Here is a 25314-nt window from a genome sequence, read left to right as displayed (position 1 = left end):
ACATCAATGAACTGTCTCTTCTCAAGATCTGTAGAATTTCCACCGTATCCGATTCGAAAAATTTGTTCTCAGGTAGAAATGGAGCACGAGTGTTGCTAACTAAGGTCGCTTTGTTCAGGATCTGGGCACCCTCTTCGTGGCTGAATCTCCATTTATCTCAGCGGATCTGTACCGCTGCGGCACACAGAGCGATTGGTCAATGTCTTTCTTTTGGTGACTCTCAGCACTTCTGTGCTGGCCTAATGCTGGAGAGAATTTTCCCTTTTCCATCCCTTGAGAAGATACCCACGTACGTTTTGTAATGCTCTAGTTTACCGCTTCTTCCAAAACATGGGTTGTTTTTCTTTTTTTCCCCCACAAACATAACCCACCCAACTTCAAACTAAAACATGTAGGTTCTGGAAACCAAAATCAATCTATAGCTGTTTCAACGTGGTGTATGTCACGCCCCTCCCCCATTTCCCCCAGTATGTGACCCCTGACTTCCTCTCCAGCCCTGTCTCTCCCCACTTCGCGTCGCGTGCTTCACGCTCTAGTAGGAAAAGGAAACTGTTGGCAGTTCCTCGCAGATGTCACCCTGTTCCCTGCCCCTGTGTGTTTGCCCAAGCTGTGTCCTCTGCCACAAATGTCCCCCACTGCTCAGTGTGCCTTGTTACCTCTTACTCATCCTTCACATTTTGCTCAAGGCTGGATTAATTATCCCTCATCTGTGCTCCCTGCTCACACCTCTATCGTTACATCAATTCTCTCCTATTGTAACTACCCTGTTATGTTTCTATCTGCCCCTCTCCCCTCCCCCAGGAGTGTGAGCTCCAGAAATGTAGGGGTTGCTCTTACTATATGTACATCCTCACTGGATGAATAAAACCATGAACAGCTTTTTGCTGGAGGGAGATGAGGGTAGAGGAGAAAGAAATACATAAAGATGGTGAGACATGGAACTGAGTGGTGTAGGTGGGAACACTGGCCCGAGGCCAGACCTCCCTGCCTATCACTGGCTGTGTGAGCTTAGACAAGTCAGTTCACCTCTCTAGGCTTTTGTTTTTTATTCCATAAAGAATGTTGGGTGATCTTTGGAGCTCAAGGGATTCTGGTGCGGTGAGGGTTGCCCACAAAGCAGGTGGGTAAAACAGATGGAACTCTAGTATTTTCTTTCCTCAGATTCAGCTTCATTTGAAGAATGAGCTCTATGTCTTTAACTGTTGGCCTGAGAAAGCAGTTAACAACTACCGAAAACTCCCAAATGCTTGACATACACGAACTCATTTCCTCCTTACAATAACCCTATGAGAGGGAAATACTGTTCCCGTTCTTTAAATGAGGAACTGAAGCACAGAGAAGTCAAATAAAATGCAAATGGACACACAGCTCAACAGTGATGAAGCTAAGATTTGAACTCAGAGTAAGGGGCCTTTCAGGACTAATACTTGGTGGTTTTAATATTGAGCTGAGGATGTAAATAAAAACTATACCTATGTACATGATGTAGTACTTGCAGAGCACTAAGCCAGCGATGCAAACCTGATGGCTGAACAGCAGAGTCCAGAGAAGGCAGTAATCAGTCTGGCTTGGCATATGCAACAAGGGCGCTTGGTGGTGGTAAAACTTTGCAGAACCCCCAAACGAGAGCAGGATCCAGACAAGTGGACAAATGCAGGAGAAACATTAGATCTAGGAGAAACGGAATATAATCTAATATAAAATGAATGTGTTTACCAAACCCAAAGGTAGCAAGGGCTTCATAGTCTATCTTTAAAAGGCATCCATTCCCTCTTGTCACTGCATAGGCAGGCCCTAGTCAGGGTCCGAGTACCAGCTGTATCACTTACCAACTGTGCTACCTTGGACAGGTCCCTTGGCCATGATGCACCTCAGTCTTCCCATCTTTAGAACAGGGTTAATGATAGTGGATTATATGTGACAGGATGTGTAGTTTATAATAAAGTGCAAAGGCACCAAGGTTATTACTATGCTTGGGCATATTTTAACTATTTTCAATATGCTTATTATAAAAATTATGTACATATAATTCTTGAAATAGCAATATAATATGGATTTCTATTTTGGAGGTCTTAGATTTTTATTATCAGGTAATACATTCTAGCTGCACATTTTTGCCTCAAGGGAGGCATAGAAAAGAAATATAATGCTCCAGATTTATTCTAAGAGGCAAGAGGGAAGATCTCTAGGATGAGTGTGCTTTTTACTTTCCTGCTGTTCCAAACTTTTGGTGGCCTGGAGTAGCAGAGTTTTATAACAGCCATTGCAAAGTAAATATCTCAGTGACAATTAAAGAGCTACCCTTCTTTGAATTTCCCACAACACTTAGCTCAGCACCAAGATTCAGTGGGATTTTACTGGATTCTATTCTATTCTATTGTTTCTAATCTCTTCTATTTATTCATTCATTCGTGAAATATCTATGGAGAAACTATTTTGTGCCAGGCACTCTATTAGGTGTGTTGATACAACATAAATAAGACATAGCACTTGTCTGCAAAGAACCGATCATTTTGAGTCAGATACAGACATATAAACAACAAATATTTGCTACATCTATCTCTACGTTGGAGAGCTCCTTATGTAGTACACAGGCTACATGCTAGCTGTAAAGAAAACCTGGTATACAGGATTGAAAGAAAACCCAAGAAGCCCATTATCCTAACCTTGAATTTTTCTTGGTTCCTCAATAAGTGAATAAATACTAGCTAACATTTCATGAGTACTTACTAATAAACACTAAACTAAATATTTTAATGGACTATCCAATGAACCCTTACAACACTATAAATATGGGTTTTATCATTATCCCCATTTTAAAGATGAGGAAACTGAGGCTTAGAGAAGTTAAGCAACTTGCCATGCTCTCTTTCACCTATGAACCCTTTTTTATGTGCTGTACCCTCTGGAAAATGCCATCTCCCTTTTTTTCACTGGTCCCCCCTCACTCACACCCCCCAAAAGGCTAGATAACTCCTAACTCCCACCTATGCTTCCAATTTTGTTTTGAATATCACTTTCTCAAAATAGCTGTCTTTGATCTCTTACACCTTTATTTCTCATAGCACGTGTACTCTGCAATCTTGGCTTACCATCATGTACCAGAATTGCTTGTAGAATCTTCCTCTCCTCCACCAGACATAATCTCCATGAAGGCCATTCTGCCTTGGGTTTGTTTCTTTCATTAGTATTTTCCAAGAGTCCAGCAAAGGGCTTGGCACATAGAAGGTTTCAAAAAATATTTCTCAAATGAAAGAAGAGGGGGAAAGGTATGCGAAACACTTCAAGTAGCCATCAAATTCAAAAGATCTCCAAGTACTTAATAAGAAATTCTTCCTGGGGTCTTATCATACTGTTTCCACAGCTGGGAAAAGGACAGTAGATTGGTGAATTGCACCAGTTATCTTAGGCAAGTTGACATTTGTTGTACTGCAGGGAATTTCTCTTAGCACAATATTTCCTGGGAGGAGCAGGTAAATATTGAGACAAGATACATGTCAAGTTTTTTTTTCCGTGAACCACTGTACAATAATCAATTCCAGAGATAACAAAGGCATTTGTTAACAGCTCCTTCTCCTTTTTCAGAGCTCAGTTCTCAGTCTGGCAATGTTACAAAGCTCAAGAAAAGAAGTGTTGTTAGCAGATGCCAGCCACTTGTCAGAGGAAAAATCCAAAAGGCATTCTGTAATACCTCAGCTTTTTTACATACAGATAGTCTTTCTGTCCCCTAGTTCATCAAAATTCCTGATGGAGTGGCTGTAGAAATGGAAAGTGAGGGTTTTACAAGCAGATTAAATGAGAAAAAAACTCAGTCCAGCAGAAAAATCTCCTTGCACAGTCCTCTGGTTTTCAAGTTATATTTTTACAAACAAGAGTCATGGCTAGGGACATATGTTTCCCTCTATTAGAGTATTTTGCACATTGAACGTGTTATTATTATTATTAATATGTTTTGGTCACCTGTGCTAGATTTTGAGGGCAAAACTTTGTTTCTTTTACCTTTGTACCTTTGCCTACCTGGGTAGCACATCGAAGGCCCCTGGTGTGTATGCTCTGAGCAAATGAATGAATGACATGAATGAACATTCAGTGAGTGAAGCCAGTGCAGCCCCTACTTGGAAGAGCTACATAATTCATTCTTGGATGGATTTCTGTAGAATTTCTATTAAGTACTTTTGGAATTTGCCTATGCAAACAGATTAATAGAGCTAAAAACTCTTTTCAAAAGATAGGATCAAAATTGGGGATAGATTTTCCTTTTTATTCTTTCTGAAGACAAGATGCTTTTCATTTTGGGCTTAAACTGTGGCCTGATGAAGTCCAGTTGCCTCTGCATCCCACTGGACACACCAGCAGGGGCCTAATACGTGTGTAGGCAGGACAGATGAATGAGTGAATGATGGATCTTCCTGTTGTCTTGGCTTCCCTTAGTCAGTGTCTGAGAGAGCAGAGAAAAAACTGAATGGAAAGACCAGGTTGAAGCAAGCAGGCAGCACATATCATACCTTTGGCAGAAGTGTCTTCTGATTCGACTGCCAGAGGACAGAGCTTCGTTGAGCCTCAGTGTTTTATATCCCAGCTGTCATCACCACACTCTAAGTTCTGTTCTTGGAAGAAACACTGTCAAGGCCTTACCTAAATGTTCTCTTTATCTCTAGTGAGCCATGAGGATGTAAGACCCTGGTTAAGGACCAAGCCTAGCCATTTGTTCCTGGCCCCCCGACACACTGACTGCATTCCCAACCTTCAGGGCAAGTGTCAGGAGAATCTGATGTCCAGTCACCTCCAATCCATGAATTGTGGCCCCATTAAGCCTGAAAGGATATCCCAACCCTCCCTTATCTGTTCAAACCATTCAACTATCTTACAGAGAGAGCCGAATGGAGTTTGCAATTTCTGTGGGTACATCAAAGAAATAGGATTCATTTTTCCATGTCTAATGACTGGGGTCTTTCTTCTTCAGCTTCTTCCAGTCTCCCAATTTCCTATATGCTTGATTCCCTGCCCCCTTTTTTGTGAGAGTTAGGGAATTTTGGAGAGAGAGAAAAAAAAAAAATATATATATATATATACACACACATTCAAATTATGGTTCTGCCATAGGTGTGAGACTGTGGAAAAAGCAGATAAGCCCTCTGAGTCCACCCGGTCGTCCATAACTTGGGGATAATAATACTTAGGTATCAGAGCTCCAGGGAGGATCATATTACATAATGTAGTCACTGCTGAGCCTGAATGTTTATGCAGTAGTTTTCAATTTCTGCATAACAAATTACCGCACATTTACCGGCTTAAAACAATACCCATTTATCCTCTCAGAGTTTTGTAGGTGAGAAGTCTGGGCAGGCTTGGCTGAATTCTCTGCTTAGGGTCTCACAAGGCCAAAGCCAGGGTGTTGGCTAGACTGGGCTCTTATCTGGAAGCTCTGGGGAGGAATCAGCTTCCAGGCCCATTCAGGTTGTTGGTGGACTTCAGTTCCCTGTGGTTGTAGGACTGAGGTCCCCATCTCCTTGTTGGCTGTTGGTGGGCACTGCTCTCAGCCCTTAAGGCTACCTGCGTTCCTTCTCACACAACCCTCTCCGGCTTCTAGTCAGCAATGTGGTGCATTGACTTCTGATTTTTGAAACCTCTCCAACTTCTTCTTTTGCCACAAACCAGAGAAAACGCTGCTTTTAAATAGCATGTGTGATTAGATTAGACTCGCCAGGTAGTCTCCCTTTTGCCATATAATGTGACATAATCATGAGAATTACATATCATAGTATTCACAAGTTCCAACCACACTCAAAAAGGAGGAAATTACACAAGGGCAAGGCCACTGAAATCCATTCTTAGAATTCTGACTACCACAGTGTATCAGAATCATCTTGGAGCTTTCTAAAAAAAATACTTATTTTTCTCTACCATAGGCCCTCTCAATCAGAATGTCTAAAAGCGGGTGCTGGGAATTTGTATATTTAAAAATTTCTTCATATAATCTGTACATAACCAGTCTATGAATGTAATGTGAAAACCATTGAGTTAATGTATTCAAAGAGCCTTGTACAGTACCTGCGACATAACATGAACAGAACACGTGTTATTTTCTGTTCCTCTTACCTCTACTATCTTGCTACTAAAAGTGTGGTCCGTGGGCCAGTATCATCATCATTTAGAAGCATTTTAGAAATAAAGAAGCACAGGTATCACCTCATAGACTCAGAATCTGTATTGTAAAAAGATCTCCAGGTCATTTGTAACACTGCCTTAGGAAGCTCTCCTAAAATTGACCCATATTATAAACCCTAAAAGGCTATTTGAACTTACTGCTTATTTCCAAGTGGATGTGTTTATACAAATATTTCAATTTGATTAGAATCAATTCAACTAAATCCCAGACCATTTTCCCACATTTTATTGTATACCCGGCCCAATGATAGATGGTATATGAAAAAAAAAGAATTGTAAGTTATAATCATGGTTTACTAATGCTCACTCTGTTACTGGATGCATAAAATACACAACAATTTGAGGCAGCAAGTTTGATAGAACGTTTCGAGAACTGTAAGAGCATTTTATTTCAGAGTAGACAGGGAGAAGACCTTGAGCTGGTTCTTGAAGGATAGAGGTAGACATTCTTTAAAAACTAGTTCAAATGTTACTTCATCATTCATTCATTCAACAAGTATTTGTTGAGCTCCCACAAGGTACTGGACACTCGGAGTTGACACTGTTCCTAAACTCCAGGGGCTCTCTTGTTCTATATTTTGGTCTCATGCATTTATTGTATCATTCAGCACATTGCACTGTATGTCCTTGTTGAGTATGTCAGGTTCCTGCAAAAGATCTTGCACTTAACAGAGACCAAGCTACACTTTTTTTGGTATCTGTTTCAGCACAACAGTGCTTGACATATGGTAAGAGCTCAAGGAGTGAGTGAATGAATGAATAGATGGATGACGACAAGAAAGAGAAAGGGCATTTCTGTGGGGAACATGCATGGATAAAGGTGTGGAGGGAAGAATGACCACAGCATCTTCCAGAGAGAATTCCAACCTGATCTGATATGAGAGTTCATCCTGGGACAGTTGACGGAGTAAGGTTCATTGGAGCTAGAGTATAGAAAAATTGGAATTTTAGGATGAAAACTGTACTTTCCAATTAAATTCAACAGATATGTGTTAAGCTGATGAACAACAGGGAGCTACTATAGGACCTTGGGGGAAACTAAGGAGGTTGGCATATGGTTTGGAATTGCATTGATCAAGTGGTCCTAAATAAAAAAGATTAATATGGCAGAGATGGAGGCAGAAAGGCAACGTACAGGTGTGTGCACATACATGTGTGTGTTTAATGTGTGTATTTGGGGGTTGTAAGGAGAGAGGTATCATAGCCATCCAAGCAAAAAAGCATGAGCAGATGCTCAATATGGAAACATTCCCATTTCAAACAAGCCAGAGCATGTAAAAATAGACTGATAGGCCAACTCCGTCCCAACACAGCTCTGAGGAAACATCCTTGGAATGCTGACATACAGTTTACTCACTCATGTATTCAGTCTTGCATTCATTCAACAAATATTAACTCAGTGCTGGGCACTGTGCTAAGGTCTGGGATTACAGAGATGAATAAAATAAAAAACCCCTCCAAATTAAAGCTATTCACTCTGTTAGAGGATTAATCACGTTAGTGACAAGATAAAATTGCTCAAAATTGAAGATGAAAAACGCCTTCTGCAAGTCCTTTAAGCTTTCATTCAGAGTCTGATATTTTCTGGCTCAGCAATGTGGTTAAGTGGAAGGCAGACAGATAAACCTGGTGCTGAATCCATCCCTTACTAGTTACCTGAGTTTATGTCGGTTTCTTCATTTGTAAATGGGCATGATTCCTACGTTATAGGACTGTTGGGAAATTTAAGGAAATGATCGACATATGTGAAGCGCCTAGGTAAGTGCACGGCACATTTCTGGGTGCACGGCACATTGAGAGGCTGAACCTAGAAACGGCGAATCCAGGCTACATTACTTCTGGCTTCTAGTCACATTTAGCCAGGTGGGCACCAACAGAATCAGAGGGGAAAAGGAGAAAGAAGTTGGGTATGTTTTCTCCATTTCTCTCCTACTCCCTCCTCCTTCATCCCTGTGCCCCTGGCAGAAGACACATCCCTCTGACATGCTAGGTCCCACCAACAGCCCCAGCTCCTCTCCTTACTCCTTCAAAGCAGTGGCAATGCTTCCTGCATTGCTTACCCCTGCATGGGTGCTTCACCATCCATTATTGGCTTCTTTAACATTGCCCATATCTCTGTAAGTCCCTTTGTTGGTCTCATCATTTGAACCATCTAGGTTGAATTATAATTCCTATCAGTATCTTGACTGTTACAAAGATATTAAATTTTATCAGCAAGGCCACAACTTCTCCAAGTGTCTTCCATGAGCTATTCTGCGGAAAAGAGGTTTCTATGGTCAAATAAGTTTGGGAAATGCTGTATATACGATCTCCCTCTTTGAGAGTCACAATATATATTAACATATTAAAGGTTCAGAGAAGTCTGAAATGAAGAAATGTGTTTAATTTTATTTAACAGCATTTTCTATACTCATTTGACCATGAAAGTATTATTTCATGTAACACCTATTAACATCCTACACTCGAGGAAATGCTGAACCAGGCTAAACTAATAAGATAATTTGTCACATTTATAGTGGTTTGAGGGCAAAAGAACATCGCATTCGGAAGCAAGATTTGCTACTTCTTGTCCTGAATCTGCAACTAACTCATGGAAGACCTTGGGCAGACATCTCACTCTACCGGAACTCAGTCTCCATAGAGAGGCTAGAGAAATGATCTGTTTTTTCCCTCCTACAAATCTGACTCCAAGGCACATTCAGTATTTTCATCAACATGAGCAATCTTGGCAGTTGGGGTAGATGTATCCCAGGCATGTTTTGCTTTGTTTCTTTTGCAACTGCAGCTTTTCACCCCCAGAGTTTTACTTCTTCACAGTTTTCCTATCAGTCAAGACTCCATAATTTCAAACGCACTTGTATCGAACTACACAGAAATGTTTATAGAGCAGCATTCCACCGTTTTTAATGTTCTTTCCACTCCAGCACACTACAGTTTCTGCAGTCGTAAAGTGATGGTACCGAAGGTATCTCCAGACCTAAGGTCTTATGATGAGCTGACTATGCTACTTTTCATTTATTTATTTACGTATCATGGAGGGGAGAGCCCCCAACAGAGTCTTGTAATGTAGTGGGTCAGACGCCCTCATTCTCAGAAGGTCTCATGCAGAAAAGCAAAGCCCGAACACATTTAAACTCTCGATGATGACTCTAGTGTTGCACAAGAATCAAGGCATCAAGTAGCGTCTTAAACCCTAGAAACACCAGCAAGAAAGAGCTCTGTCTATAGCCACCCGAGCAACCCCACCGACATTGCACTCTGCTTGGCTGACATTATTCCATCCATAAAGCACAGTCCAGATAGTTCTCTCCACAAGGCAAATTGTAGCTCACAGGAAATGGAATGGAATACAGATTTCAGTTCTCAGAGTTTTAGATAAAAATGTAAATGAGGAGCAATACAATAATTAAACAAATCATTCACAGGAATTTTTATGGCCTACTTAAAACCCATCAGCAGAATGCAAGACACAGCGAGACATTCTGAGTCCTCAAAATAATTGATCTGAGACAGGGCAAACACTCATCTAATCGCCATACTAGAGCTGAAGCAAAGGAGCAGAGAGTTTCCGACTTTCTCATACTTTTACTTTCCCCCCCCCCCCCCCGCTGGATATTTGAGGAGAAGGTGATGGATCAAATTCCAAAGAAAGGTCAGCAAGATCGTCTCATATTAACAGGTGATAGGATCTATCACCCAACTTCAAAGCCACCTGAGACGGTGATGACTAAACCTGCGTGTAAAGCAAAGCCATCCTTTCCAAATGGGGACAAGGAGAGGAAGGCACTCTGCGAAATGACTATTTTCTGTGTAATTAAAAAATACAAGTGTTCTCTCCAAAGGTGAAGTTAAAATTTCCTTAACGCACAAATCAAAATGTCGAATGCACTTCATAATTATTGACTAATGTTTGGAATTAGAATTGTGATGCACGTATTGGGTTGTCTCTCAGATCGTCCCATATCTGTATTATACACCACTTGGGACAGAGCTAAAAGCCATTTGAGGTGAGTTCAATGTAAATGTAGATGTTTGTCAAGGTTGACGTATGCGAGATGTAACTATGGCTGGAAAGGGCCTAGAGTGTAGGCTGGGGAAATAGAGTTATGCAAAAGAAAAAATCTGGAATTGCCGAGAGAAAGAAAGGATGCTAGCGGTTAAAACCAGAGGAAGCAGGAGATTAGAGCACGTATTGTTTCCTTTCTACAAGTGAGACGATGAAGCTGAGAGAGGCACGCCATCGAAGTCCTCTGGTAAGTAGCAGAGCCAGGATGACAACTAAAAATGGATTCCCAGGCTGGTTCTCTTCCCTGCACATTTTGTTGGCCCCCAGCCAAGTTCTGGCCCATGTAGCTTTAGGCTAGTTCAGCTATAGGGAAACCGGTATTTGCCTCTTAACTTTTAAGACCCATGGTGGGTCATTCTGGGAAGAGAGGTAAAACTGTACCAGCTTGATTTAATTAGGGACATATTTTTACTTAGAAACAATACTCTCCTCTTAACATTTTGCTTAGCATGTTCATACCCTTATATTTATGGTGCACAAAAGAACTGGATTCTGTAGCAAAAAAATACAGGAAGATCCTTCTTCCTTTCCCTCATGACTTTGGGTTTAATGCACAGAGCAGGGAGGGTTTGCTTTATTTCTCTATATAGCACTGAAGCCCTTGACCTCTCTGGGAAGTTCATCATGCTCTCCTCTGTGTTATTTCTGGACTCTGTACAGGACTTAGGTTAGAAGTTATCACCCAGATTGCACTTATAGTGGAGGCAAAGTGGTCAAGAACTTGCCTTCAGACAGATCTGTGATCAAATCCCAATTTACTAAAAGTGACTGGACAAGTTAAACTCTTTGTGCCCTAGTTTCCTCATTTAAAACAATGGGGCAATAGCCCCCGCAAAGAGTGTGTGATAGATTCTCTTGGTGTCTTAGCTGGGCACCATCCCCCAGCTGCCCTGAATGTTGGCTGGGCACATCGTGAATCGATCACTTGCATACGAATCTTCTTCTTAAGGTTCTGCTTCTAGGGAATCAACTAAAGACAGAGTTGTGAAGATTAAATGATAAATCAGTAAAGTATTCCCAAATAGTAGCTATTATCATATTATTAGCCACATATCTGGAACCTTTAACACAATTCCTGGCACTTTGAGGTGCTCAATAAATTATACAAAGTGAAGCTATGTGAAATCACATCTTGTCACCTATGCCTCCAATCTGAGTGCACTGAATATCCGTGGAGGTGTCTGTATTGACCTCTATCTCTGTCATCTCCAAGTAACACCTCCACCTCTATCCATTTCTGTATATTTTCCTTTAACCACAACAGCCATAAAAATGTCTATTGTTTTCCTAAAGACAAGATGCTTATCGTGGAGAGAGAAAAAATACAGTTTCTATTCTTAAGAAGTATAAATGTGTTCTCAGATTTACTATCAACATAAAATAAAAGAACAATGCATATCATTAGATTTCAGGAAGTATTTAGGGATAAACCATTAAACCATTATAGCTTTATAAGTAACCACATTAATGGGATATTGATCTATTTAAAGTACTTACTTGCTTTTTCTCCTCTTTAAAATGCTGGAGTAATGATAATACTGAGTGTACGATCTGAGGAATTCAAACAGCTGAACTTGTATTTTTAAAATTTATAATTGCCCTGTGAAGCAGAGAGCAGGCTATTGTAAATACGTAATAAAATTAAACAAGATTCTGACACTTGATGATTCAGATGTCATGACCCATGGGATACTTTTGCTACGAAAGTTAGTGGTGCTTCTGGGTTGCTTCCATTTTCACAGCCATGAAAACAAGTCCATCTCCCCTCATTCAACTGCCCCCCGCCATCTATGTCTGCTAAACAGACCAAACCTTATTTAATCCAAAAAGAGACAAAACACAACGAACAAGTTTTATGAATATGGGTTCACTTTTTTGCTTGCATTAGGAAGTATGAACTTACATTTCCCATTGTTCCAGAGAGCATTATAAGTGCAGGTCAGAAGTGTTAGGGAGAAGAGGTTTGGCTTCATGGCTCTGTAGGAAAGTATTTAGCCAGAAAGACACATCCTGTTATAAGAGATAAAAGTGTTTGTATTCATGATGCAATTCAACAGTTGGGCAAAAAAAAGGGCGCTCTTCATCAAAAGAGGGACACACCCCAACAAAATAATTCTCCTTCAGAAACTCTAGTGTCAGAGGTAGACAAAAATACAGAGACTCTAGGGTATATTTGAGACTGTCAGGACATGGAAATATCCTTAAATATGTATTATAATGATGCTAGATGCCTGAAACCTGGAAATGTTGGGGTACTAAAAGGGGAGGTATTGGGTCTAGGAGAACAGAGGTTGTGTGGTCTGTACTCAGTAGGGGAATGAAAGATAAGTAAGGAGCACATTGGCCTGGGCCCCCAACCTAGGAAGCAAACTGGCATCCCAAGAAGGTACAACCTACCTCTTTTTCCATGGAGAATGGCCAACGAATAGTAATTAGCATTCAGATTCATAGGTTTAATCTTTGGCTAAGAAAATCATGGCAGAGAGAGGAATGTCAAATACCTCGCTGGAGGTCACACATATTAAAAAACGTTATTTTTGGCCCTCAAACTGAAACTTCTATGTACAGAGTGCCATGTGCTTTCTGCACACGATCTGACGGCAGCCCTATGAGATGAGAAAACTGAGGCTCTGAGAAGCTACTTGAAGTACTGAAGATGTTACCAGCCCTCAGTGGTAGAGCCCAGCTATGAGCCCAGGACTTTTGCCCAACTGTTGAATTTCTTCATGAACATAAACACCTTTATCTCTTATAAATAGGATATTTCATTCTGGCTAAACACTTTCCTACAGAGCCATGACTGCCTGCTAAGTTCTGTCCCTTAACTGCTAGGTAATACTGGCCAACACCATATTATAATCACCTATCTATTCACTCAGCTCCATTATAGACTGTGAGGTCCTTGAGGGGAGGAACTATGTCTTGTTATCCCTATTATTCCCAGGACAAGCCACAGGGCTTGGCTCAAAAATATTTGTTGAGTGAATGAGTGAATGGACTAGATTAAATGGTACCTAGGATAGACCTTGTTCTCAGGTGTGCCTATAAACAGTGTGATCATGAATGGAAAATTTTTAAAATGCACATTTTATATTATGTGTGACATTTCCCACAGTGCCTTTATCTACGTATAAAATTTCTCATTCCTTTGTGAAGATCTCCCTGACCTTCATCCAAAGCGATCACTCCTTCTACTAAACTTTGTTAATACATTTATTACAATAGAAAGAGGCCAAAGGGAACAATGGGCCAGGCTTCCTCTTGGATAAATATCAATTTCTTCATCTATGAAATGGTGATCCTCCCATTGGCACTTACTCATTTAATATGTATTGAGTGATTTCTGGGTGGCAGGCATATATGTGCATGGTCCTAAAGCAAAAGAGTGGAGTAGGACACAGTTCATGTTCTCACGGATTTTATAACTTAGTGTTGGAGACAGACATGGAAACAGACCATTACAACGTAGTGTAGAAAGTGCCGTCTTGAAGACCATGTGCCAGGGGGGCCCAGAAGAAAACTGCTGGGCTCAGCCCTGGGATTTTAGGGAGAATCTCTTCAATGTAGTGGCTAAGAGCTCAGGCTCTGGATTCCAATCCCAGCCTGACCACTCAGCACTTGTGTGACCTCAGGCAATTTACTCAATGCAGCGGTCACTTCCCATTTCCCTGTCTGTAAAATGGGAATAATATTAGCTCCAACCTCAGATGTTTGTTCTGAAGATGAAAATGGTAAATAACATCTAAACTTTAGCTCCGTGCCTGACACATAGTAAAAGTCTGACAAAGGCTTCACAGAAGAAGCTGTGTCTTGAACGGTGAGTTGGAATTTGTTGGAGAAACAAAGGTATTACATGGAGAAGGCCTTCTAGGTGGAACAAACAGAATGCAAAATGGTTGCGATGTGTGAGGTTTTCAGTCCATCAATTTTAAAACCCACAGTAAAAAATACACTTGACATCACAATTTGGTACACAAACATAACTAAAACCATAGTTTAGTAAGACAACACTTACTCTCACTCTGTGTAATATAGTCTGATTTATTCCATTCCATTCCATTCTATTCTAATTTTTTTTTAATGTTAAGGTTCATTGAGCTAATTTTGTGACCTCTTAGTGGGTCAAGACATACAGTTTGGAAAACACTTATCTTAGAACACAGTAAGTGCTGTGGTTTTCCATAGCTGAAGTGTTGGGAATAAAAGGAACAAAACCTGATTATGCTACACATTGTTCCTGGTCCTAGGCCCTGATATGAATAAGAGTGATTAGAGATGAAGTGGAAAAGAAAGTCAGGGTCCTTATCCTAAAGACCCTCATAGAGAAGGGAACCATCCTACACTGCTGGTGGGAATGTAAATTGGTACAGACACATGGAAAACAGTATGTAGGTTCCTCAAAAAACTAAAAGTATAGTTGCCATATGATCCAGAAATCCCACTCCTGGGCATATACCCAGACAAAACTATAATTTAAAAAGGTACATGCACGCCTATGTTCATAGCAGCACTATTCACAATAGCCAAGACATGGAAACAACCTAAACATCCATTGACAGATGAATGGATGAAGAAGATGTGATGTGTGTATGTATATATATATACATACACACACACACACACAATGGAATATTACTCAGCCATAAAAAAGAATGAACTAATGCCATTTGCAGCAACATGGATGGACCTAGAGATTTTCATACTAAGCGAAGTAAGTCAGAAAGACAAATACCATGTGATATCACTTACATGTGGAATATAAAATACAACACAAATGAACCTATCTACAAAACAGAAGGAGATTCACATACATAGAGAACAGACTTGTGCTTGCCAAGGGGGAGGAGCGATGGAGGAGGGAAGAATTGGGAGTTCGGGATTAGCACACGCAAACTATCATATGTATAATGGATAAATAACAAGGTCCTACTGTCTAGCACAGGGAACTACTGATATAGTCAGTACCCTGTGATAAACCACAATGGAAAGGAATATGATAAAGACTATATATGTATATATGTGTGTGTGTGTGTGTGTGTGTGTGTGTGTGTGTGTGTGTGTGTGTATAATTTACCAGGTTACCCAGGTGCTTGATGTGCAGGTGCTGAGGAACCACTGTGGAGTTCTGACACAATCGGTTTTAAGGGTCTGGGTGATCACTCTGGCAGTGGTGTGCAGGATGGCTCAGCAGGGGCCTGGATTAGAAGGATGTCATGGAGTTATGCTTTGATGAAAGCTCTGAATGACTGCTAGATTCTATTATGATAAACTTGGCAGTAAATTGCACACCTCCTCCTAAAATTCAGTACCTTTCCCAGGACGTTGAACCCTCTATCCTATTTATGCTTGTACAAAGATTTGGCTGGGGCTAGAGAAAGCCCAGGGCCTCAGGGCTACATGAGTAGATCTGCTTTCCAAGGGTAAGAGCATCTGGTAGTTAAAGTATTAGAGAGGCTTGTCATGATGAATTTTATTTTTAGCAAGTAATTTGAAAATACTGTGCACCTGATCTGAACTCTAACCCATGGGAAACGATTTTTCATAAACAGAAATGTAATGCATTTTCTGAAATAGTATGAAATTTAGGTGGTTATCAAAGGCTACTTTGTTAAAATTATCTGCTGGTATTTGATGTCAGAGGCTATTTGCAAGCAAAGTTTTTGGCAAATTAGGATTTAATGGTTAGAGAAACTAGCATTTAATGAGTGCCTACTGAATGCAAGTGCTTTTATACATATTATGGTAGAAGTTCTCGTAAACAACCTTCACTTAAACTGCTAGATTAACAGGGTTCCCATTCTTTTGATAAATCTATTAATTATATCTATTATAACTTTAAAGAACATGACTAGCTTGTAGATTTTTTTTTAGAATACCCATGTACTTCCATTCACATTGGATGAACTATATGCTCACCATATATTTGTTTATCCAAATTATACTTGTTATTTTTGTCCTGTAATCTACCAAGTAACATGCACATTGATGCGATATATTCACAAAAAGAAATATTTCATTTCATGAAATCTAAGTTGAATGCTTTGGAAAGACCTGATAAAATAAATGGACTGCCTAATAAAATGTTGAATTAAGTTGGAATAGCACAACTATAAAGGATAAAGGCAAGTGGTAAAATTTTTAAGTGTTGTTAAGCGCTCATCCTATTTTTAAAAAACTGACACTGGAAATTATTTTTAAATGCTTTATACATATGGTTCATGCCAAGGGTCTGGTCAGTGGGCTGTATTCTCCAAGAAAAGCCCTTGGCTTTAGATGAGAAGATTGCTAAAAAGAATTTTTATACCCTCGCTGCGATCTATTGAAAGTCAGCCCTCGAGACAAGGGTTTGTAAAAAAAATATAAAAAGAGAGAGAGAGAGAGAAAAAAAAAGAAAGAACAAAAAAAAGAAGATTTTTTATATTTATTTTGAAATAAGCTATTTAATGTCTATATGTATTAGTTTTTTATTACTCCCTGATATTCTGATTACCTAATGCAGCATAGTGAAACATACGAAAGTTAGTGGCTTAAAGCAACAATAATAGTCATTTTGGGGCTTCCCTGGTGGCGCAGTCGTTGGGAGTCCGCCTGCCGATGCGGGGGATGTGGATTCGTGCCCTGGTCCGGGGGGATCCCGCATGCCACGGAGCCATGGCCGCTGGGCCTGCGCGTCCGGAGCCTGTGCTCCGCAATGGGAGAGACCGCAGCGGTGAGAGACCGCGTACGGCAAAAAAAAAAAAAAAAAAAAAAAAGTCATTTTGTTAATGAATCTGCATTTTGGGCAGTGCTGGGTGGGACAGCTCGCGTCTGCTGTATTGGGGCAGCTGGAAGGTCGGGGGCTGGGGTCATGTGCAGGATAGTGCATTCACATCTGGCAAGTGATGCTGGGAAGACTCTAACAGATTTGGGCCGGCACAACAGGGGCTCCTTGGGCATCTTTTTCTCTGTCTGTGTGGCTTCTCCACATGGGCTCTCCAGCATGGTGGCTTCAGGGGAGCCAGAGTTCTTACAAGTCTGTTCTGGGCTCCCAAAGCACAAATCACAAAAAAGAGTAAGCCAGGTGAAAGCTATATTGCCTTTTACGATCTAACCTTATAAGTGTCCTTTCCACTGTAAGCTACCCATCAGAGCATTTACAAACATGCACCCAGGTTCAAGAGGAAGCAGCATGGACCTGCCTCCGATGGAGGAGTGTCAGTGTTACATAACAAGAAGACCACATGGGATGAGAGACAGTTTGGCCACCTTTGGAAAATACTATTTGCTACACCTGCCTTAACTTATTATTCTTTTCAAATAACTGGCTAAAGATCCTGCTATCATTAGATAAAGGAATTTCATTGGAATTAATTTAATTCTTACAGCAAACCTCCTAGATGGGCACCATAATCACCATGCTGTGAACCTGGAAGCTGGGGCTCAGAGAAGCAGAGTGACTAAAGCTTGCCCTCTTCCCATTAAAACCTGCGGCCTTTCTTCTTTTGATAGGATTTGAGGCTTGTGTTGTATATGTAAGCATTATGACCATCCCAAGACCTATAAACCGACACAACCCACTGGGACATCCAGAAACTGTGATGGACAAAATGGAGTTTGGATGATTTCAGTTCCACTGCACATCAGACACCACCTATATAAGTGTCTCTAAATCTTTGCTATACATTAGAATCATCTGGGAAAACTTATAAAAAAATTCTGATTCCCACGTTGCATCCTATACCAATTAAATCACAACATCTGGGGGTAGAAGCCAGACATCAGTCATATTTAAAGATTCCCAGATGATCCCAAAGTGAAGCAAAGTTAGGGAGCTATGACCTAGATTCTCCCCAATCTAATGTCTCTTCATTTCAAGTTTCTAGGAAGTCTTGCCTCTCTATCCCTGTCTCTGTCACTGTCTCTTTCTCTCTCATTTTTGCTATTGTACTTGGTATCTCTAGTTCTCCCCCAAACTGCTTACCCTAGGGATTTTACTCTGGTAGTATCTTCTGCCCAAACTTCAGACCCTTAAGTATAGCAGAGAGCTAGCTAATCAGTGTCTTTACTGTTCTGTGGCTTGGTTTTCTCATACATATTATAGGGAACTGATGATGATAATAATAATACCTACATTGCCATGTTATTATGAGGATTAAAAGAGATAATGTAGGACATATTCAATAAGCTTCTTAAAATATTTGTTGAATGGATGAAAAACATTGAATCATTTCACAAATTTATTTTATGACCGAAGAAATTAAGTCAACATGAATCTGGTTTCAGGTATTAAATACAGATTAAATATTCATTTTAGGACACATTTGTTTTAAGTTTAACACACGGGTTCATGAATAACACTATAAAGAATCCATTCCTTAAAATTTTAATATAAATATCTATACACAAGGGTAAATAATTGGGGGATTTTATCTCCTCTGACAAGGGGGGGAAAGGCCATTTAAAAATATTACTTATCCCCTTCAGACAGAGAGTGGAGGTGAGGCACAAGAAAACCAAGTTCACATGCAAGGGTCATGATAAAAAATGCAGGTGCTGTGAAACATTTATAAGGGCCAAGTGTAAGGCGGTATGTAGGCTTGAATCTGAAATTACATTATGGCATTAAACAGATCTCCCAGAGGCAGATTTGAAACTTCCAGAAAAGTCTGAAAATGACATCTTTCAAACCGAACAATCATCAAATATGCCCAAGTCATTACCACAAAGTACTTTGCTAATGAGATAGGCTGAAGAAATGGCTAAAAATAATTGACCCCAGTTTTACAGCTGAAAATTGTAAAAAAAAAATAAAAAACAAAAAAGCTATTGCAGGGTACGAACCTAGAATTAGACATTGGCAACTGTTTGGCATATTAAAGACAAACATTAGGACATGTCTGGCTCAGTACAGAACCATTGCCAATAGCTTTTTATTCACGAACTTCAAATTGCTTTACAAATGACTCGATGTCATCTTTTCTCCTGTAAATTTTATTCCCCTTGTACAGCGCTATGACTTAAAAAAAAAAAAGACAGTCTCCCCAATATCTAATGAGATGTTTGCTCCAATATCTTATTAGGTCCTTGCACAATGCTATCAATTAGGCAAGGCAGATTTTATTGTTCCCATTTTGTAGATAAAGACATTGAGGTCTGGAGAGGTTAATAACTGGCTTACATCTTTCAAAGTCTTTCAAATGTACTGCTCTGTCTCAGCTAAACAGAAACCACAGAACAGCGTGGGTACCTGTATAAGTGTTTTTCAGGAAGGAAGTCAAGATAGGAAGAAGGAAATTAATGTCTATGGAGCACTTATTATGTGAATTATTGGACACAATATAACAAGTAGGCTATGAATTGGATGTACCTAATAATCCCAACTTGAAAATATGCAGAGGAAAAAGATGGGAAGAAAATACACCAAAAGGTTCAATTTTGATTACCATCATTTCTCAATTTTCTGTCATAAACATGTATTATGTTGAAAAGAATAATTGAAAAGAATAATTTATTAATTCAACTTGTCTATGGAGTATATACCAGGCATTGTTCTAGACACTGGAACTTGGCAGCAGAGAAGACAGATGCAATCCCTGCCCTTATGCAGCATACGTGCTGGAGGTGAAATGAACAATGAAGAGGAAAATCAGTCCATCCATCAATCAAAAATATTTCCTATGGTGATAGTGTTACGGTGACTGTAGGAATAAGATGACAACAAATGCGCAAGACGGGAGTCGGGGCAAGATGGGCAAAATTGAACATAAACCTGAAGGATGTTAAAGAACATACTACACAAGGTCTCAGAAAGAAGCATGTCAGGGCAGGAAACATCGAGAAGAAAAGCCTGAGGTAGGAATGAGATTCAAGTGGTGGAAGAAGAGCCTACAGGTCAGTGTCACCAAGCAGAGCCAGAGATGAGGGGGCAGAGGAAATAGTAGTCAGGGGCCAGATCATGTTGGGCCTTGGGAGCCATGTAAGTTGTCTGGACTGTATTTAAATGTGATGAGTAAATTCGGAGTTTCTTGAATACAAGAGTCCTCCCTTACCGGGGCGGGGGCGGGATACATTGGAAGACCCCGATGGATGCTTGAAAGTGCAGGTAGTACCATAGTACCAAACCCTATATATACTATGTTATTTCCTATACATATATACCTATGATAAAGTTTAATTTATACGTTAGGCACAGTAAGAGATCAACAAGAACTAATAATAAAATAAAACACTTATAACAATATACTGTAATAAAAGTTACATGAATGTGGTCTTTCTCTCAAAATACTGTACATATTTAAGGCCTTTTCCACCTTAACTAATAAGCACTTACCATGCACTGTTGAGGTGTCACTAGCATGAATTTCTTCTTCCTCCTTCACAATTTCATGAATAGAAGATTTGATCTTAGCGACCTCGGCCTACAACTTTTTTTTCTTTCTGTGTTGAGAACTTTCACCTTTTCAATTAAAGGAAGCACTTTACAGTTTCTCTTTGGCATATCTGATTTGCCAGCATCACTACTCTTGTGCTTTGGGACCCTTATGAAGTAAAGCGAGGGTTACTTGAACATAAGTACTGAGCTACCAGGACTGTCGACCTGATAACCAGGATGGCTACTAAGTGACTAACGGAAAAGGGGATGATTCAGGTCCTGTTCGGGATGAACTGGGGTGACGCCATATTTCATGATGCTACTCAGCATGGCGCGCAATTTAAAACTTACGAATTGTTTACTTCTGGAATTTTCCATTTACTATTTTTGGACCATGGTTGACCATGCGTAACTAAAACCGCAGAAAGTGAAACCTGTGGATAAGGGGGTACTATTGCATGTGTTTTGGGTAGGGGAATCACGAATGATCTGATTTTCATGTTGCAAATACCTGTCTGGTTGCACGTAGAAAAGAGCTTGTAAGGAGGAAGCAAATGAAGGAGACCAGAGAGTGAGAATTGTTCAAACTGTCTAGTCCAAGTAAGAAAAGATGATGGTTATTAGTGAAGTAGGACTAGAGGTGGTGAGAAATAATTTGACTCAAGTTATTTTTGTTTTTTTTTTTGGTCTGAGTTCAAATGATGCTTCCATTTACTAGGTAGGGAAGCCCAGGGAAGGAGCAGGTTTGGGAGAACACTGAAAAGTTCTGTTTAGGACAGCCTAGATTTCCCAGTGGGGACACGGTGTAGGCAGTCTGGAGCTTAGGGTAGTGGTCAGGGCTGCAGACATATATTTGGGAGTCATGAGTATATGAATGGTGTTTAAAGCCATGTGGCTAGGTAAGCTCACCCAGGGAGAGAGTAGGCAGAGAAGAGGGCTCAGAACAGAGCCTGGGAGTCCTCCAGCATTTAAAGATCTGGAAGAGGAGAAGCCAGCAGCCAAGAGTGAAGACTGCAAATGAACAGCCATGAGTTGATAGAAGGTAGAAGAAAACTGGGAGTTTAAGTTTTCTTGGGGAATAAAAGAGAAAGAAAGAGAAAGAATGGGTTCTTGGGGTTGGTGTTATATACACAAAATGCCTCCATGCCGCTGGTAAATAAATTATCTCAAAAATGTGTTAACATTTCCTGGAAAATCACAAGAAGAGGGTAAGAAAGGGTTACTGACCTCTGAGGCAGAGAGCTGGAACTTGAGATAAAGTCCTGACATTGCCTCTTAGCATTTCTCTCAACTTGAACACATCAAAACTGTAGGCAGCTTGGCCGTCTCTTCTGGAAAACCAGGATGACAGAAGCCAACTGCAAAACCTACAGGCGGGACTCCCCTGGTGGCGGCGCAGTGGTTAAGAATCCACCTGCCCATGCAGGGGACACGGGTTCAAGCCCTGGTCCGGGAAGATCCCACATGCTGCGGAGCAACTAAGCCCGTGCGCCACAACTACTGAGCCTGTGCTCTAGAGCCCGCGAGCCACAACTACTGAGCCCGCGTGCCACAACTATTGAAGCCTGCGGGCCTAGAGCCCGTGCTCCACAAGAGAAGCCACTGCTGTGAGAAGCCTGTGCACCGCAACGAAGAGTAGCCCTCCCACCCCCGCGCCGCAAATAGAGAAAGTCCGCGCACAGCAACAAAGACCCAATGCAGCAAAAATAAATAAATAAATTAATTTAATTAAATACATTTATCTTAAAAAAAACCCTACAGGCTTAGCAGAGCACCCCTCCTCTGTGCTACCCTCTTCCTGCGACTCTTCCCCCAACAGTGCGTTGGACTGAAACGTGCTGCTTCCAGATCTGACTCCAGCTTCCAGGCAGTGAGGTCCCCGAGGCCAATGACACCATTTTATATATGCTGGCTCCCAAGCGAGGCCTGGTGCATGGAATAGAGGAGGATCTGGCTCTTTGGTTGAAATTTCTACCATCTTTACTAGCAGTGTAACACTGGACGCTTTACTTACCCTCTCTGCTCCTCAACTTCCTGATGGTAAAATGGGAATTGACACCTGCGTCAGAAGGAGCTAATGTATGTAAAGTGCTTAGCACAGCGCTTGGCGTTGGCTAGGAGGGAATACATTATTAGCACAAGCACATCTCGTTTTATTGCACTTTGCTTTGTTGCACTTCACAGATATTGCATTTTTTTTTTTTTTTTTACAAATTGAAGGTTTGTGGCAACCCTGCATCGAGCAGGTCTATCAGCACCATTTTCCCAAGAGCATTTGTTCACTTTGTGTCTCTGTGTCACATGTTGCTAATTCTTACAATATTTCAAGCTTTTTCATTATTATTATACTTGTATGGTGAGCTGTGGTCAGTGATCTTTGATGTTATTATTGTAATTGATTTGGGGCATCACAAACTGCGACCATATAAGACAGCAAACTTAATTGATAAATGTTGTGTGCATTCTGACTGCTCCACCAACTGGCCATATCCCCATCTTTCTCCCTCTCCTTAGGCCTCTCTATTTCTGGAAACACAACAGTATTGAAATCAGGCCAGTTAATTCCCCTAAAAGTGGTTTCTTGAGATGAAATCTACTCCTGGTGAAGATGCTATGAAGATTGCTGAAATGACAACATAAGATTTAAAATATTACATAAACTTAGTAGACGAAGCAGTGGCAGGGTTTGAGAGGATTGACTCCAATTGTGAAAGAATTTCTACTGTGGGTAAAATGCTATCAAACAGCACTGCATGCTACAGAGAAATTGTTCATGAAAGGAAGGATCAATTGATGTGACAAACTTCATTGCTGTCTTATTTTAAGAAATTGCCACAACTATCCCAACCTTCAGCAACCACCACCCTGACCAGTCAGCCGCTATAGACATCAAGGCAAGATCCTCTCCCAGCAAAAAGGTTACGACTCATTGAAGACGCAGATAATGGTTAACATTATGGTTAAATGGTTAAAATTAAGGTATGTACTTTTGCTTTTCTAGACATGATCCTATCACATACTTAATAGACTATGGTATAGTGAAAACATAATTTTTATATGCACTGGGAAACGAAAATATTTGTGCAACTCATTTTACTGTGATATTCACTTTATCACAGTGGTCTGGAACTGAACCTGCAATATCTCTAAGGTCTGGCTGTATTTGTGTTGCCACACCTTTGTGATCCACTATCTGCCCTTCTCCATCCTGCTGTGAGCCCCAGAGGATAATATGATTAAAACCACAGGGTCAGGTAGATCTGAATTTAGATCTATGCTCTTCTGTTTACCAGCTGACTTCGACACCGACGTGTGACTTTTAGCACCCTGAGCCTTAGTTTCCTCTTCTGGAAAGAGGGGAGAGTAACACCAAGCCCAACGGGCTGTTGGTAGGATAACTGTGAAAATGTGATTAAGTCCTTAGCACTGGTATCCTCGTTGTGTCATTATCTCTGTGATGTGTAAGAAAGCCCTTGTAAACTGTAAACGATCATACAAATGCAAGAGATGTTTTAATTGTTATTCACAGGAAGGTCCATTGCTGCCAGCTATAAGGCTGCCCTTCACTGAAAGGCTGCATTTCTCCTTTCTGTCTTTTACAGGGATCTGAGATCATTGACTCCTCTAAGATTTGGCCCTGGCTCACCCCCTCCAGGAAGCCTTCCCTAATTAATTGTACTTTGTCTAGTCTTTTATTCTCCAAACACTCTATCCTTGGAAGTAATTCAGATTGACAAAACAGATGAATTAGGGTTAATTAGTTATAGCACTAGAGGATTCCTCAGGATTGTTTTAAATCATGCACTCCCAAAGCACAGTTCAACCACATGCAATTTACAAACATTTGATTAACACTCAGGGGCTCTGGGATGTCACTATTGCCCAAATTGAGGTCCAGATTTAGTTTGGGCTACTTAGTGCACGTATGTTAAATGTTGCTCTGCTAGTCTTCAGAGTTGGCTTTGCCTCTTTCAGCATTTAATATTAAATTCCCAAATGAAGGGGACCCTGACTTTAATTTTTATTACTTTCAGGGAGGAAATACCCCCAAAGGGGTGTCATAGGTGGGACTCAGAGGCAGGTAGACTGCCAAGCTGATTTTTGACAAGCAAAGTAGTTCATACCTATTGTACTGTCTTAATTGCCTCTCTGTTATGGAAAGTGTGGACTTCCTGGACTGGCAGCAAACTGCAGACCAAAAGAGGGGCCCTAAGGGGAATATCACTCATAGAAGCAAGGGATTGTAAAACTAAAGACCAAGACAATAGTTCTAGAATTGTTTTTTCTTAATTTGTCCCTTTGTTACTCTCCTGATCTGTCTCAGGGTAAAAGATCTGCTGTAGTTCTGGTACCTGGCTTTTGTATTTGGTGTCTCTGGCTCTTAACCCCTGGTTACCCAGTCAAGGACTCAGGCTTGGTCACATTCTCTCCCATCCATCCAGTGTAAACAATGGTAACAGTCTGCTATTAACAGTCTCCTTCTGAGACAGGAGGGAAAGGGGCAGGACACAACTGCTAGAAAAGTGAAGAAGGGGCGCAGCTGTTAGGATGAGATAAAAATAGGCTGGAACTTGCTGAAACCAAGGTGGCATCACAAATAGTCTGGTCATTGACCTTTAGCTCCTTATACCTTTATTATAATACTAAAACTAAAAATCACTCCCCCTTACGCCCTCCATCTGAACATTTCTTTATATATATATATATATATATTCGACACATCCTTTTA

Source organism: Aethalodelphis obliquidens, unplaced genomic scaffold (assembly GCF_003676395.1).
Source record: "Aethalodelphis obliquidens isolate GAN/ISIS:26980383/991018 unplaced genomic scaffold, ASM367639v1 scaffold9, whole genome shotgun sequence".
In the NCBI taxonomy this organism is placed as follows: Eukaryota; Metazoa; Chordata; class Mammalia; order Artiodactyla; family Delphinidae; genus Aethalodelphis; species Aethalodelphis obliquidens.
Note: the sequence above shows the minus strand (reverse complement) of the source record.